Source organism: Diachasma alloeum, unplaced genomic scaffold (assembly GCF_001412515.2).
Source record: "Diachasma alloeum isolate Michigan unplaced genomic scaffold, Dall2.0 Dall_scaffold_01598, whole genome shotgun sequence".
NCBI lineage: Eukaryota > Metazoa > Arthropoda > Insecta > Hymenoptera > Braconidae > Diachasma > Diachasma alloeum.
The window spans coordinates 50,981-63,383 of record NW_021681693.1 but is presented as its reverse complement, the minus strand read 5'-3'; positions in this window follow the sequence as shown (position 1 = coordinate 63,383).

Sequence of the window (12,403 nt, the reverse complement as noted above, 5' to 3'; positions counted from 1 at the left end):
TAGAGCTCTTTCAATTGCCAGCCAACGAGTTTCGCTGAGAGGGAGTATCTTCAGAGGAGCTTTATTATCATTTATCAATTTGTACAGGTCTGCATAGGCTTTTTGACGTAAAGAGGAGTGGCTAAACCAATTATAGGTTTCTTTAATCATAAATTCTAAATTCCTCGGCAGAGTGTCTTTCGTTGCTGCTGACACTGCGAGTTGGAGTGAATGACACACACACCTTAATAATACTAAGCCTGGCAAGTTGTGTTTATCTCTGAGTATATTGCGTGAACTCCCTTGTTAATACCGACCATCACAGAGGCATTATCTGTCCCGATTCCAATAAGATTTTTCATTTGTAAACCGAATTCCTCAATCACCTTCTCGATCCCTTCAACAATCGCACTCGCAGTGCCCTCATCCAGCTCAAGAAGTTGTAAGAATGTCGAAACTATCTTCCCTTTCTCGTGACTGTAATATCTGTGGAATGGAAATTAAATTTATTAACAGTCCGTTTTAACTGAAAAACGAATACAACAAATATAATGATATTAACCGGGAGAAAAGAGTTTGAAAATCATCGGTCACGGACCTAATTGCAATTCCTAACTGCTTAATCACCGAGACATCTGTTGATTCATCCAGGATGAGACTGTATTTACCGTCACCAATATCAGCACGCAAAGCACGTTGGAAGTGGGGAGATAAAACATTTTTGATCACCTCAGTGCATTTGGTTCGATGTAACTGCATTGTTTCTCTGGAATCCAGAATTTTCGACGAGGACAAGTCAGTTAAATGATCGACAACATTCATGTTACTGTGCATGGCAATATACAGTGCTAATGATCCCTCAATTTCTTTTTTCCTCTCCACATCCTTAGATTTATCAATTATCTTGATTTTTCCTTGACGATTCGCGTCGAATGAATCTTTTGCTCTACAGTGTGCAGCAGTTTTTCCGTGTTTTCTCAAGTCAGCCAGCCTTGAATTGAGATGACTCGCGCACCAAACATAAACTCTTTGTTTTACCATTGGCGACAGGTTTAACCCATGGAAGCTCTTTGACCCACTCTGATCTGAATTTTCGGACATATTGCAGCTTCATTGTAAAGGTAATTTTCCAAATTTTTATTCAATCATTATTAAAAATTGAAACTCGAATTTATGGTGGGATATGATGAACGAACACAGATGAGTTGACTGGGAGTCACAAAAAGATACGAGCAACGACACGTTTCACTGTTGCCATCACAGGGATGAATTGCATCGTAGAGACTTCAAGCTGACTTTCCAAGTGGCGACTGTCGAAATTCTAAAGCGTCATTTTTATTGGCTATTGCCTACGCTCTCATGAAATGCAGCCAATGATCTTGTGATTAAACTTTCTCCTCTGAACGCGCCTGCAGTACGTTTCTCCTTACTCAGTCATCCATCTTAGTTATTATCGTTTACTCAGGCATTTATTTCAGTTTGAAACCTACCCAAGTCCAAGCTGTAATTACATTTCAAAATTTCTAAGGAAAACCACTGAATCAATATACGCATTAATTACGCAATTATGTCGTACTTGAAATATTTTAAACCTGTATTAACTGAAGATGGACACATTCGAACATTCCGAGGATCGGATTATTCTATGTTCGTCGACACTCGAAGTATGTCGTTTTATTCTGTCCGACTTTCATCATTTTTGTCATCATTGAGTCATAGAATACGTATTTTCATTTGTATTTTTATCTTTTCAATACTGTCATTATTACAGTCTCTGATGAAGAACTCGTTCCTGCAAAGGAAGATGACAGGCAGGGCCCCTGATTAATCCTATAGACATACATGAGTGAGGAGTAACACAAAAAATGTAAAATATTGACAAAAAAATAGAACAGAACCCAGAAATTTCAGTGTTTTTATTTTGATTCATCTTAGTGACCTTAGTCTCCGGTTGAAGTTTGAAATTCTCTAGATTCGTCACTGGTAGACAACCGGAGTATTATCGCTAGACCCCACTCCCGAAACACCAGGGCTCCACGGCAAAATATCACCGGTAAAAAATATCACAAATCAAAATATCACACACAAAAAATATCACAAGCCAAAATCATAAACAAATAAACAAATAAAAAATCATAAACAAATTAAAAAAAAAAATTACGAGTGTACATGAATTGAAAACAAATCAAACAATTTCTCCTAAACCCAAACAGAAAATCAATATATTGATTTATAAGGAGAGGGAAAAACCCAGCAGTGTTTACATACCGAAAATGGAATTAAATAGCCATATTGTTGTAATGAATTATCGGAGAAAGAAAGAATTACACGGCCGTGTTCACACACGCGACGAAAAATCAAGAAAAACCATTGAAATATCATTGAATATATTGAAAATTTAAAAAATTGATTAATATTATTGAAAATTTAAAAATTACATGATATGATATGATATTTTAAAAAGTGATATTTATCACAAATGATATTTTCATGTTATGATATTTATCCATGTGATATTTTTTCATGTGATATTTTGCGGTGTGATATTTTGAGACTGATATTTTGCCGTGATGCCACACCAGATCTGGTGACAAAATCACCAAATTGGCAACACTGATTTACGGTGACTCTACTAGACCTGAGCGTTGACACGGAAAAAGCCGATGATTTTCGTAATTGGCCGAGCTGATCGACCTTGGTCTTGGAGAGGTTGAGTTACGTTTCAAACATGGTCTTAACAAAAATTTTGCTATTCTCCAACGTTTTCGAGATATTAACTCATGAATTTCCCCAATTTTCACGAATGAATTCTCATTATTTTGCAGACGTGTCTAGCGGGATTCTTGCGAATTACAGCAATTATCAATGGGGTGATGAGGAAAATCTCGATGAGCTGTTTCTGTACTTTGAAGATGAAGAAGAAGCTGATGGAGATTTCCGCTCGTTCATGCAGCCCAGCAAGGCAAAGAAAATGAAGATCCTGACTCCGGATCTTACTGCTGTGTTGGATCGAGCCAAAGTCAGCGACCGCATGGCTGCACGGATTCTAGCGTCTGCCCTCATGTCAGCTGGCGTCACTCTGGAAGACGTTCATCTAAGTCGCGAAACGGTCCGTAGGAATAGACGGAACCAACGTAAATCTCTGAGTGACGCCATAAAAGACGAAATAAAAAATAGCTCCCCTAGTTTCACGACCGTTCATTGGGATGGTAAACTACTACCAGCCATAGACAACAAATTCAACAAAGTCGACCGACTCCCCATTCTTGTAATGGCACGGAAGTTACCAGATGCTCTTCAGCAGATGCATTGGTACGGCCCGGGAGTCGGGCGCCTAATGTACTGTATCCAACTAGATACTTGTGGGATTATCACGAGTTGTATCACACGTAGTAGGTTTGCGCAATACTGATACTTCTGTATAAATTACTATCATTGTTGGAACAATGAACGTCAATTCAAATTCACTTTTGACACCTTCCTCAACCCTCCTTCAATTCACCCCTCAAATTTCAAGTTCTCACCCCCGGCACATAGGTCAAAATCCCCACTCTAACCTCCTTAAAAAGTGAACATCAACTCAAATCCACTCTCAATACCTTCCTCGACCCTCCCCCAATATACCCCTCAAATTTCAAGCCCCCACCCCCGATACAAGGGTTGAAATCCCCACTCTTACCTCCCTAAAATGATCGTCAACTTAAATTCCCCCCTAATACCTTCTTCAACCGTTCTTCAATTCACCCCTCAAATTTCAAGTTTGCACCCCTGATACAAGGGTCAAAATCCCCACTTCATTCCCCTTAAAAAATGAACGTCAACTCAAATTCATCCTTAATACTTTCCTCAACCCTCCTTCAATTCACCCCTCAAATTTCAAGTTTTCACCCCCGATACAAGGGTCGAAATCGAATTTGAGTTGTCGAATTTGAGTTGACGTTCATTTTTTAGGGAGGTAAGAGTGGGGATTTCAACCCTTGTATCGGGGGTGGGGGTTTGAAATTTGAGGGGTATATTGGGGGAGGGTCGAGGAAGGTATTGCGGGTGGATTTGAGTTTACGTTCATTTTTTACGGAGGTTAGAGTGGGGACTTCGACCCTTGTATCGGGGGTGGAAATTTGAAATTTGAGGGGTGAATTGAAGGAGGGATGAGGAAGGTATTAAGGGTGAATTTGAGTTGACGTACATTTTTGAAAGGGGATGAAGTGGGGATTTCGACCCTTGTATCGGGGGTGAAAGCTTGAAATTTGAGGGGTGAATTAAAGGAGGGTTGAGAAAGGTATTAAGAGTGAATTTGAGTTGACGTTCTTTTTTTAAGGGGGATGAATTGGCGATTTTGACCCTTTTATCGGGGGTGGAAACTTGAAATTTGAGGGGTGAATTTAAGGAGGGTTGAAGAAGGTATTAGGGGGGAATTTGAGTTGACCTTCATTTTTTAGGGAGGTAAGAGTGGGGATTTCGACCCTTGTATCGGGGGTAGAAACTTGAAATTTGAGGGGTGAATTTAAGGAGGGTTGAAGAAGGTATTAGGGGGGAATTTGAGTTGACCTTCATTTTTTAGGGAGGTAAGAGTGGGGATTTCGACCCTTGTATCGGGGGTAGAAACTTGAAATTTGAGGGGTGAATTTAAGGAGGGTTGAAGAAGGTATTAGGGGGGAATTTGAGTTGACCTTCATTTTTTAGGGAGGTAAGAGTGGGGATTTCGACCCTTGTATCGGGGGTAGAAACTTGAAATTTGAGGGGTGAATTTAAGGAGGGTTGAAGAAGGTATTAGGGGGGAATTTGAGTTGACCTTCATTTTTTAGGGAGGTAAGAGTGGGGATTTCGACCCTTGTATCGGGGGTAGAAACTTGAAATTTGAGGGATGAATTGAAGGCGGGTCGAGGAAGGTATTGCGGGTGGATTTGAGTTGACGTTCATTTTTAAGGGAGGTTAGAGTGGGGATTTCGACCCTTGGATCGGGGGTGGAAACTTGAAATTTGAGGGGTGAATTGAAGGAGGATTGAGGAAGTTATTAAGGGTGAATTTGAGTTGACGTTCATTGTTCCAACAAGGATAGTAATTTATACAGAAGTATCCGTATTGCGCAAACCTACTACGTGTGATACAACTCGAGATAATTCCACAAAGATCTAGTTAGATACAGTACATTAGGCGCCCGACTCCAGGGCCGTACCAATGCATCTGCTGAAGAGCATCTGCTAACTTCCGGGCCATGACCGACTCCCCATTCTTGTATCGGGTATCGAAGGAGACGAATTGTTAGGAGTGCCGAAGCTGGACCGAGGAAGTGGTAAAGAGCAGGCAAATGCCGTCTTTACATGCCTGGACGAATGGGGACTTATCAATGAAGTCTGTGCCATGGTATTTGATACCACTTCCAGCAACACAGGCAGCACAAATGGCGCCTGTGTTTTACTGGAGAAGTTATTGGGAAGACATCTTCTATATCTTGCGTGCCGGCATCATATTTTCGAGTTACTCCTCAAATGTGCCTTTGAAATTTCGATAGGGCCATCTTCTGGGCCAGAAATTCCCATTTTTAAGAGATTCCAAGGGCAGTGGATGGACATCGAAAAAAGTAATTTTTCTCCAGAAGTGCGAGATACTGATGTCTAAGCCGCAATTGAGGATGAGGCGAAAGATGCTCTTGCTTTCGCATATTCCCAATTCGAGGTAGGTGGCAAAGGATTCGATGGAATTTATTATGGAAAAATCATTTTTCTTTACCTTATTAAATTACGAAACTCAATTTTTCCTTCATTTATCACTCCATAGATCAACAACAACCGGAAGGACTACAAAGAGTTTCTGGAACTCGTTATCATATTCTTGCGTGGAAATCTACCGGATGGTAATCGCTTCAGAGCTCTTGGCCCCATTCATCATCCGAAGTGGATGGCGAAAGCGATTTATTCGCTAAAAAATTTTCTATTCAGAGACCAATTTCGATTGACGTCCCGTGAGACATCAGGTTTGAGGAAAATTTGTATTTTTATTGTTCTTCTGTACCAGAAGAACTGGTTCCCATCTTGTAATGCAATTGAAGCTCCCAACAATGACTTGCAATTATTGAAAAAGTTGACTACGGATAATTCAGCATTGTCAGAAGTTTATGATGCTGTATTTGAGAAAATTTGCAAAACATCTCTGGTACTTATCAGAAGAACTCATCGCTTTTGCATTCTTCGACGACAATGTCAATATAGATATGAAAAGAAGAATGTGCGATGCTATCAAATCTCGCTCCCCATTTCAAGATGATCCGAAGAGGAGAAAATCAGGAGTTAAGGGTCGAAAATTCAACTAAGAGTTGTGTCTAGATCCATTTGTGACGCAAAACACAATTAAATTCTTGAAAATCTTGAATCTAGACCATACTTTTTTGGATATCGATCCAATGAAGTGGGGAGAAAGAGAAGATTATGGGAATGCTTCAAAAACTGCGAGATCTCTCCTAGTGACGAACGACGTAGCTGAGAGAAGCGTATCTCTCGTGAGCAAATCATTGTNCTCATCGCTTTTGCATTCTTCGACGACAATGTCAATATAGATATGAAAAGAAGAATGTGCGATGCTATCAAATCTCGCTCCCCATTTCAAGATGATCCGAAGAGGAGAAAATCAGGAGTTAAGGGTCGAAAATTCAACTAAGAGTTGTGTCTAGATCCATTTGTGACGCAAAACACAATTAAATTCTTGAAAATCTTGAATCTAGACCATACTTTTTTGGATATCGATCCAATGAAGTGGGGAGAAAGAGAAGATTATGGGAATGCTTCAAAAACTGCGAGATCTCTCCTAGTGACGAACGACGTAGCTGAGAGAAGCGTATCTCTCGTGAGCAAATCATTGTATTTGCTCACGAAAGATGAAAACTCTAAACAAGATGCAATGCTCGTGGTCAGGAAATTGCGGGCATTGACATCTGGCTACACCAGGAAGGAATTACAGTTTTCATTAGAGAACTACCTGAAAAAGTATACTTCAAGTTTTTGAACAATATCTCGAAATCTAAAGGAAATCACGTAATTTTCGTAAACATCTTTCTTTTAGACCTTGCTCCGCTCTACAAAAAAGGTTATTATAAAAACTTCAATATATCCAAGAGATTTCGAGATTATTGTATGAAAACTCAACAGGAATCTAAGTAAACTTGGGCCGGTTGACCACTTCGCTATTGAAATTTTTCTCCGAGATTCTGTTCTCAATTAACTATACATATTCGATACTCATTGAAAAGCTCATCAAAAGAGCCTCTGAACAGCGCTTAACATATTTAATTCCCATGATGATTCATTAGGTAACAAGAGTTCGAATAATTTGATTTAATTTTTGGGGAAATATCATCTATCTATTATAAGTGCTTTACAATTTCTATTGCATTTTTGTTGTTATGTGTAATTTTATGAATTTTTCACTATATAGAGGAGAATTGAAGTTAAATTGAAAGTATTTTTTTCGGATAATGAACGAATACCTTTAAATTTGATGCCTCTTGTTGCATTCCAATAGAATGCTATTTAAAACAAGCAGGGGTTCGAGCTTTTTTGGCCGAAGCCATCTGACCGTTACTTTATGTGTTATAACTCTTTTTCATTCTTCCATTTCTACCAATTCCATTGGTAGTAAGCTTCCGAATGGATCTGTAGTAATTCTATTAAAGAAAGAAAAAAATGGAAACTCCAAACCTGCTCAGATTAGATATCAACAATGTCAGTGGAAATACCTGCCTCCTGATGAAAAAACAGACAAACGGAAATATCTCAAAAACTTTGTATGAACGGGTATATATGTTTTGATTGATTCGGATAAAAGGCATCGAAACAAATATTTTGAGAAAAAAAAATTGAAATCGGCTGCGTAGTTTTTAAGCTATTACACATAAAAGGTTTTCAGAGAAAGTCGAATATCTCGGAAGTTACCCATGCGATTCAGCTTATTTTCAATAGGAAGGATTGTTATCATGAGAGGAAGATTCTCTCCTAATTTCAAGTTGGTATCTCAATTTTTGCACAAGTTAGAGTGATTACAAGGATTTTTATGAAAAAACCGGAAAAACGGAAATATCTCGAAAACTTTGTATGAACGGCCGTATATGTTTTGATTGATTCTAATAGAAGGCATCGAAGCAAATATTTTGAAAAAAAAATTGAAATCGGTCGCGTAGTTTTTAACATATTGCACATAAAAGGTTTTCAGAGAAAGTCAAATATCTCGGAAACTACTCATGCAATTGAGCTCATTTTCAATAGGAAGTATTGTTATTATGAGAGGAAGATTTTGTCCAAATTTCAAGTTGATATCTCAATTTTTGTACAAGCTAGAGTAATTACAAGGATTTTTATGAGAAAACAGAAAAACGGAAATATCTCGAAAACTTTGTATGAACGGGTGTATGTGAACAAGTGTGTGTTGATTGATTCGGACAGAAGGCATCGAAACGAATATTTTGAAAAAAAAATTGAAATCGGTTGACTAGCTCCGAAAATATTAGCGATAAACGATTTAAAAACGAATAGCTTTTTCTCAAAAACTATTTGATTAATCGGGCTGAGCATTTGCACAGAGTTAGTCCTTGTTAAGGTCTATAATCTGACNAAAAGCTCATCAAAAGAGCCTCTGAACAGCGCTTAACATATTTAATTCCCATGATGATTCATTAGGTAACAAGAGTTCGAATAATTTGATTTAATTTTTGGGGAAATATCATCTATCTATTATAAGTGCTTTACAATTTCTATTGCATTTTTGTTGTTATGTGTAATTTTATGAATTTTTCACTATATAGAGGAGAATTGAAGTTAAATTGAAAGTATTTTTTTCGGATAATGAACGAATACCTTTAAATTTGATGCCTCTTGTTGCATTCCAATAGAATGCTATTTAAAACAAGCAGGGGTTCGAGCTTTTTTGGCCGAAGCCATCTGACCGTTACTTTATGTGTTATAACTCTTTTTCATTCTTCCATTTCTACCAATTCCATTGGTAGTAAGCTTCCGAATGGATCTGTAGTAATTCTATTAAAGAAAGAAAAAAATGGAAACTCCAAACCTGCTCAGATTAGATATCAACAATGTCAGTGGAAATACCTGCCTCCTGATGAAAAAACAGACAAACGGAAATATCTCAAAAACTTTGTATGAACGGGTATATATGTTTTGATTGATTCGGATAAAAGGCATCGAAACAAATATTTTGAGAAAAAAAAATTGAAATCGGCTGCGTAGTTTTTAAGCTATTACACATAAAAGGTTTTCAGAGAAAGTCGAATATCTCGGAAGTTACCCATGCGATTCAGCTTATTTTCAATAGGAAGGATTGTTATCATGAGAGGAAGATTCTCTCCTAATTTCAAGTTGGTATCTCAATTTTTGCACAAGTTAGAGTGATTACAAGGATTTTTATGAAAAAACCGGAAAAACGGAAATATCTCGAAAACTTTGTATGAACGGCCGTATATGTTTTGATTGATTCTAATAGAAGGCATCGAAGCAAATATTTTGAAAAAAAAATTGAAATCGGTCGCGTAGTTTTTAACATATTGCACATAAAAGGTTTTCAGAGAAAGTCAAATATCTCGGAAACTACTCATGCAATTGAGCTCATTTTCAATAGGAAGTATTGTTATTATGAGAGGAAGATTTTGTCCAAATTTCAAGTTGATATCTCAATTTTTGTACAAGCTAGAGTAATTACAAGGATTTTTATGAGAAAACAGAAAAACGGAAATATCTCGAAAACTTTGTATGAACGGGTGTATGTGAACAAGTGTGTGTTGATTGATTCGGACAGAAGGCATCGAAACGAATATTTTGAAAAAAAAATTGAAATCGGTTGACTAGCTCCGAAAATATTAGCGATAAACGATTTAAAAACGAATAGCTTTTTCTCAAAAACTATTTGATTAATCGGGCTGAGCANGGCATCGAAACGAATATTTTGAAAAAAAAATTGAAATCGGTTGACTAGCTCCGAAAATATTAGCGATAAACGATTTAAAAACGAATAGCTTTTTCTCAAAAACTATTTGATTAATCGGGCTGAGCATTTGCACAGAGTTAGTCCTTGTTAAGGTCTATAATCTGACAAAATTTCAGATTTTTTGGAATAAGTTTAGCCAGGTAATTACTCAATTTTCCAAAAATTGACCACCGAAAAGTTGGACATTGTCACCGACAGACATGGTCGCCAAACTTCGTATTTTTACGTTTCAGACCATTCTATATCATTTCCAATCAAAATTAGAAAATGTGAAAACAGCACGATTACAATTGTTCCATTCGGAAGCAAAAAAAAACCATTGGAAACTAATATTAATAGTATTAAATATCAACGATACATGAAAATTATATTAATGGCATGGAACTGTTTAGAATTAAGCTATTTCTTCTATTCAAATTTTGTTGAAATTGCTGTAAATTGACCGATTCAACCATGTAAATTTTGAAATAAAAAAATTTGTAACTATAACATTTTTATGTAAAAAATAAAAACATGTACAGTCAGCAGACGCGCGCGTTGAAAGGTCGGTCCCTTCCTTAAAAGGGTCAGTACCTCAGGTACAATTTTTTTGCCTGGGTTCAATGTCAGTTTATACGACCGCCGTGAAAGCACCGGATAAGCCGGACACCTGTCCTTGGACGAAAATTGATCAAGTTTTTTTCGCATTTTACTCGGCATTGGATTTATTGTAATTTTTTTTCCTTCCCAAACGATTGTCAAATAGTTTATTGATCATTCTATCAAATCTAGGCGAATAATGGACGCTCCGTAGGGCTCGTAGAGGCGTCTGAAGATCTCTAAATTTCGCATAAATCCGGATTTTTATTTCAATAACAAATAGCTATTTTGCAGAGAAAATCTTTTTTATGTATTTCTTACCTCCCTTTCAGAACGTCTACAAAAGGTGATAGCGATAAATTGACTAATTGAGTATTAAAAAAATCATTATCACATTCTCTCTGTGAAAACCTGTAAAAGTGCATAGCAAATTGAACTGCTATGCGCCAGTACAAAAATAATTTTAAAAATTTGAAAAAATTCCTATGGGTTCATCATTATTTTCCTTACCATATTCAGAATAAAAAGAAACGAAATTCAATTTTTTCAACGTTTGAGCCATCCTAATATACAGACATACACACATATGTTGAAAATTGATTTTCCTCATTCATTCACTGGTTCCTGTGTCATTTCCTTGATCGTATATTAATGAGTAAAGCGCCGCCAGACTCCATTTTCCATCACTTCAATCGCTAATTGGAAAATAAATGCAGTACTAAAAGCTTTGGATAGCCTGAATCTGATGAACATTTTGATTGTGTCAACAGTTCAAGTGTTCACTAATCGGAAGAATAAAATATCGTCAAGAGCGAGTTCTGCTAAAATTTGATTCAATAATTCCGTTGTTTTTTTACGCCCATTGTATTGAAGATTATGCAACTCCACTGTGGCATTTGTCAACAATTATTCTATAGAAAAAGTTGAATAGATTTTTTTAGGATAGCGGTCATTTGGTCCAAAAAGAATTTGTCCAATGACATTTCGTCCAAAATCACTTCGTCCAAAAATACATTTCGTCCAAAAATCACTAGGTCTAAAACTCATTTCGTCCAATGAGTAATACGTCCAATTCGGCCCAGATTAAACGGCATAAACACACCATAAACACAAGTAGTTAGGCTAGGCGGCTTCTGGACCAAAACTATGCCACCAGGTGGCAGCACGGTCGGGGGAGAATGTTCTCGATGGATGACGTCATCCTGAATATTCGAGAACCAGGTGGCAGCACGGTCGGGGAGAATGTTCTCGAAGGATGACGTCATCCTGAACATTCGAGAACCAGGTGGCAGCACGGTCGGGGGGAATGTTCTCGAAGGATGATGTCATCCTGAACATTCGAGAACCAGGTGGCAGCACGGTCGGGGGAATGTTCTCGAAGGATGATGTCATCATGAATATCTGGGGATGACTCATTGTTATGCGGGGTGGGGATATCTCATAATTCCTGATGAGACTTGTGCTTGATGGAATATGTAGTGGGGATAAGTCGTTATTCTTGTTCGCTATATAGGATATAATATGCTTTGAATATGTTTCAAACATGTTTCAAATGTTTCCAATAGGTTTCAAACATGTTTCAAATGTTTTCAAAAAAGTTTCGAAAATGTTTCAAAAATGTTTCAAGTGTTTTCAAAATGTTTCAAACAAGTTTCAAATCTTTTCAAAATGTTTTAAAGAAGTTTCAAACAGTCTTGTGAATTTTTCAAACAATCATTCACTCAACCACCACCAGGTGGCACCACCAGCATTAGTGAGTCATTGATGGCTCATCAACTCGCGCATGGTGGGGGTATCTCCTGATTCCTGTTGGAACTTGCATGAAATATAATACCATGATGAATCATCATGTAATAGGAGG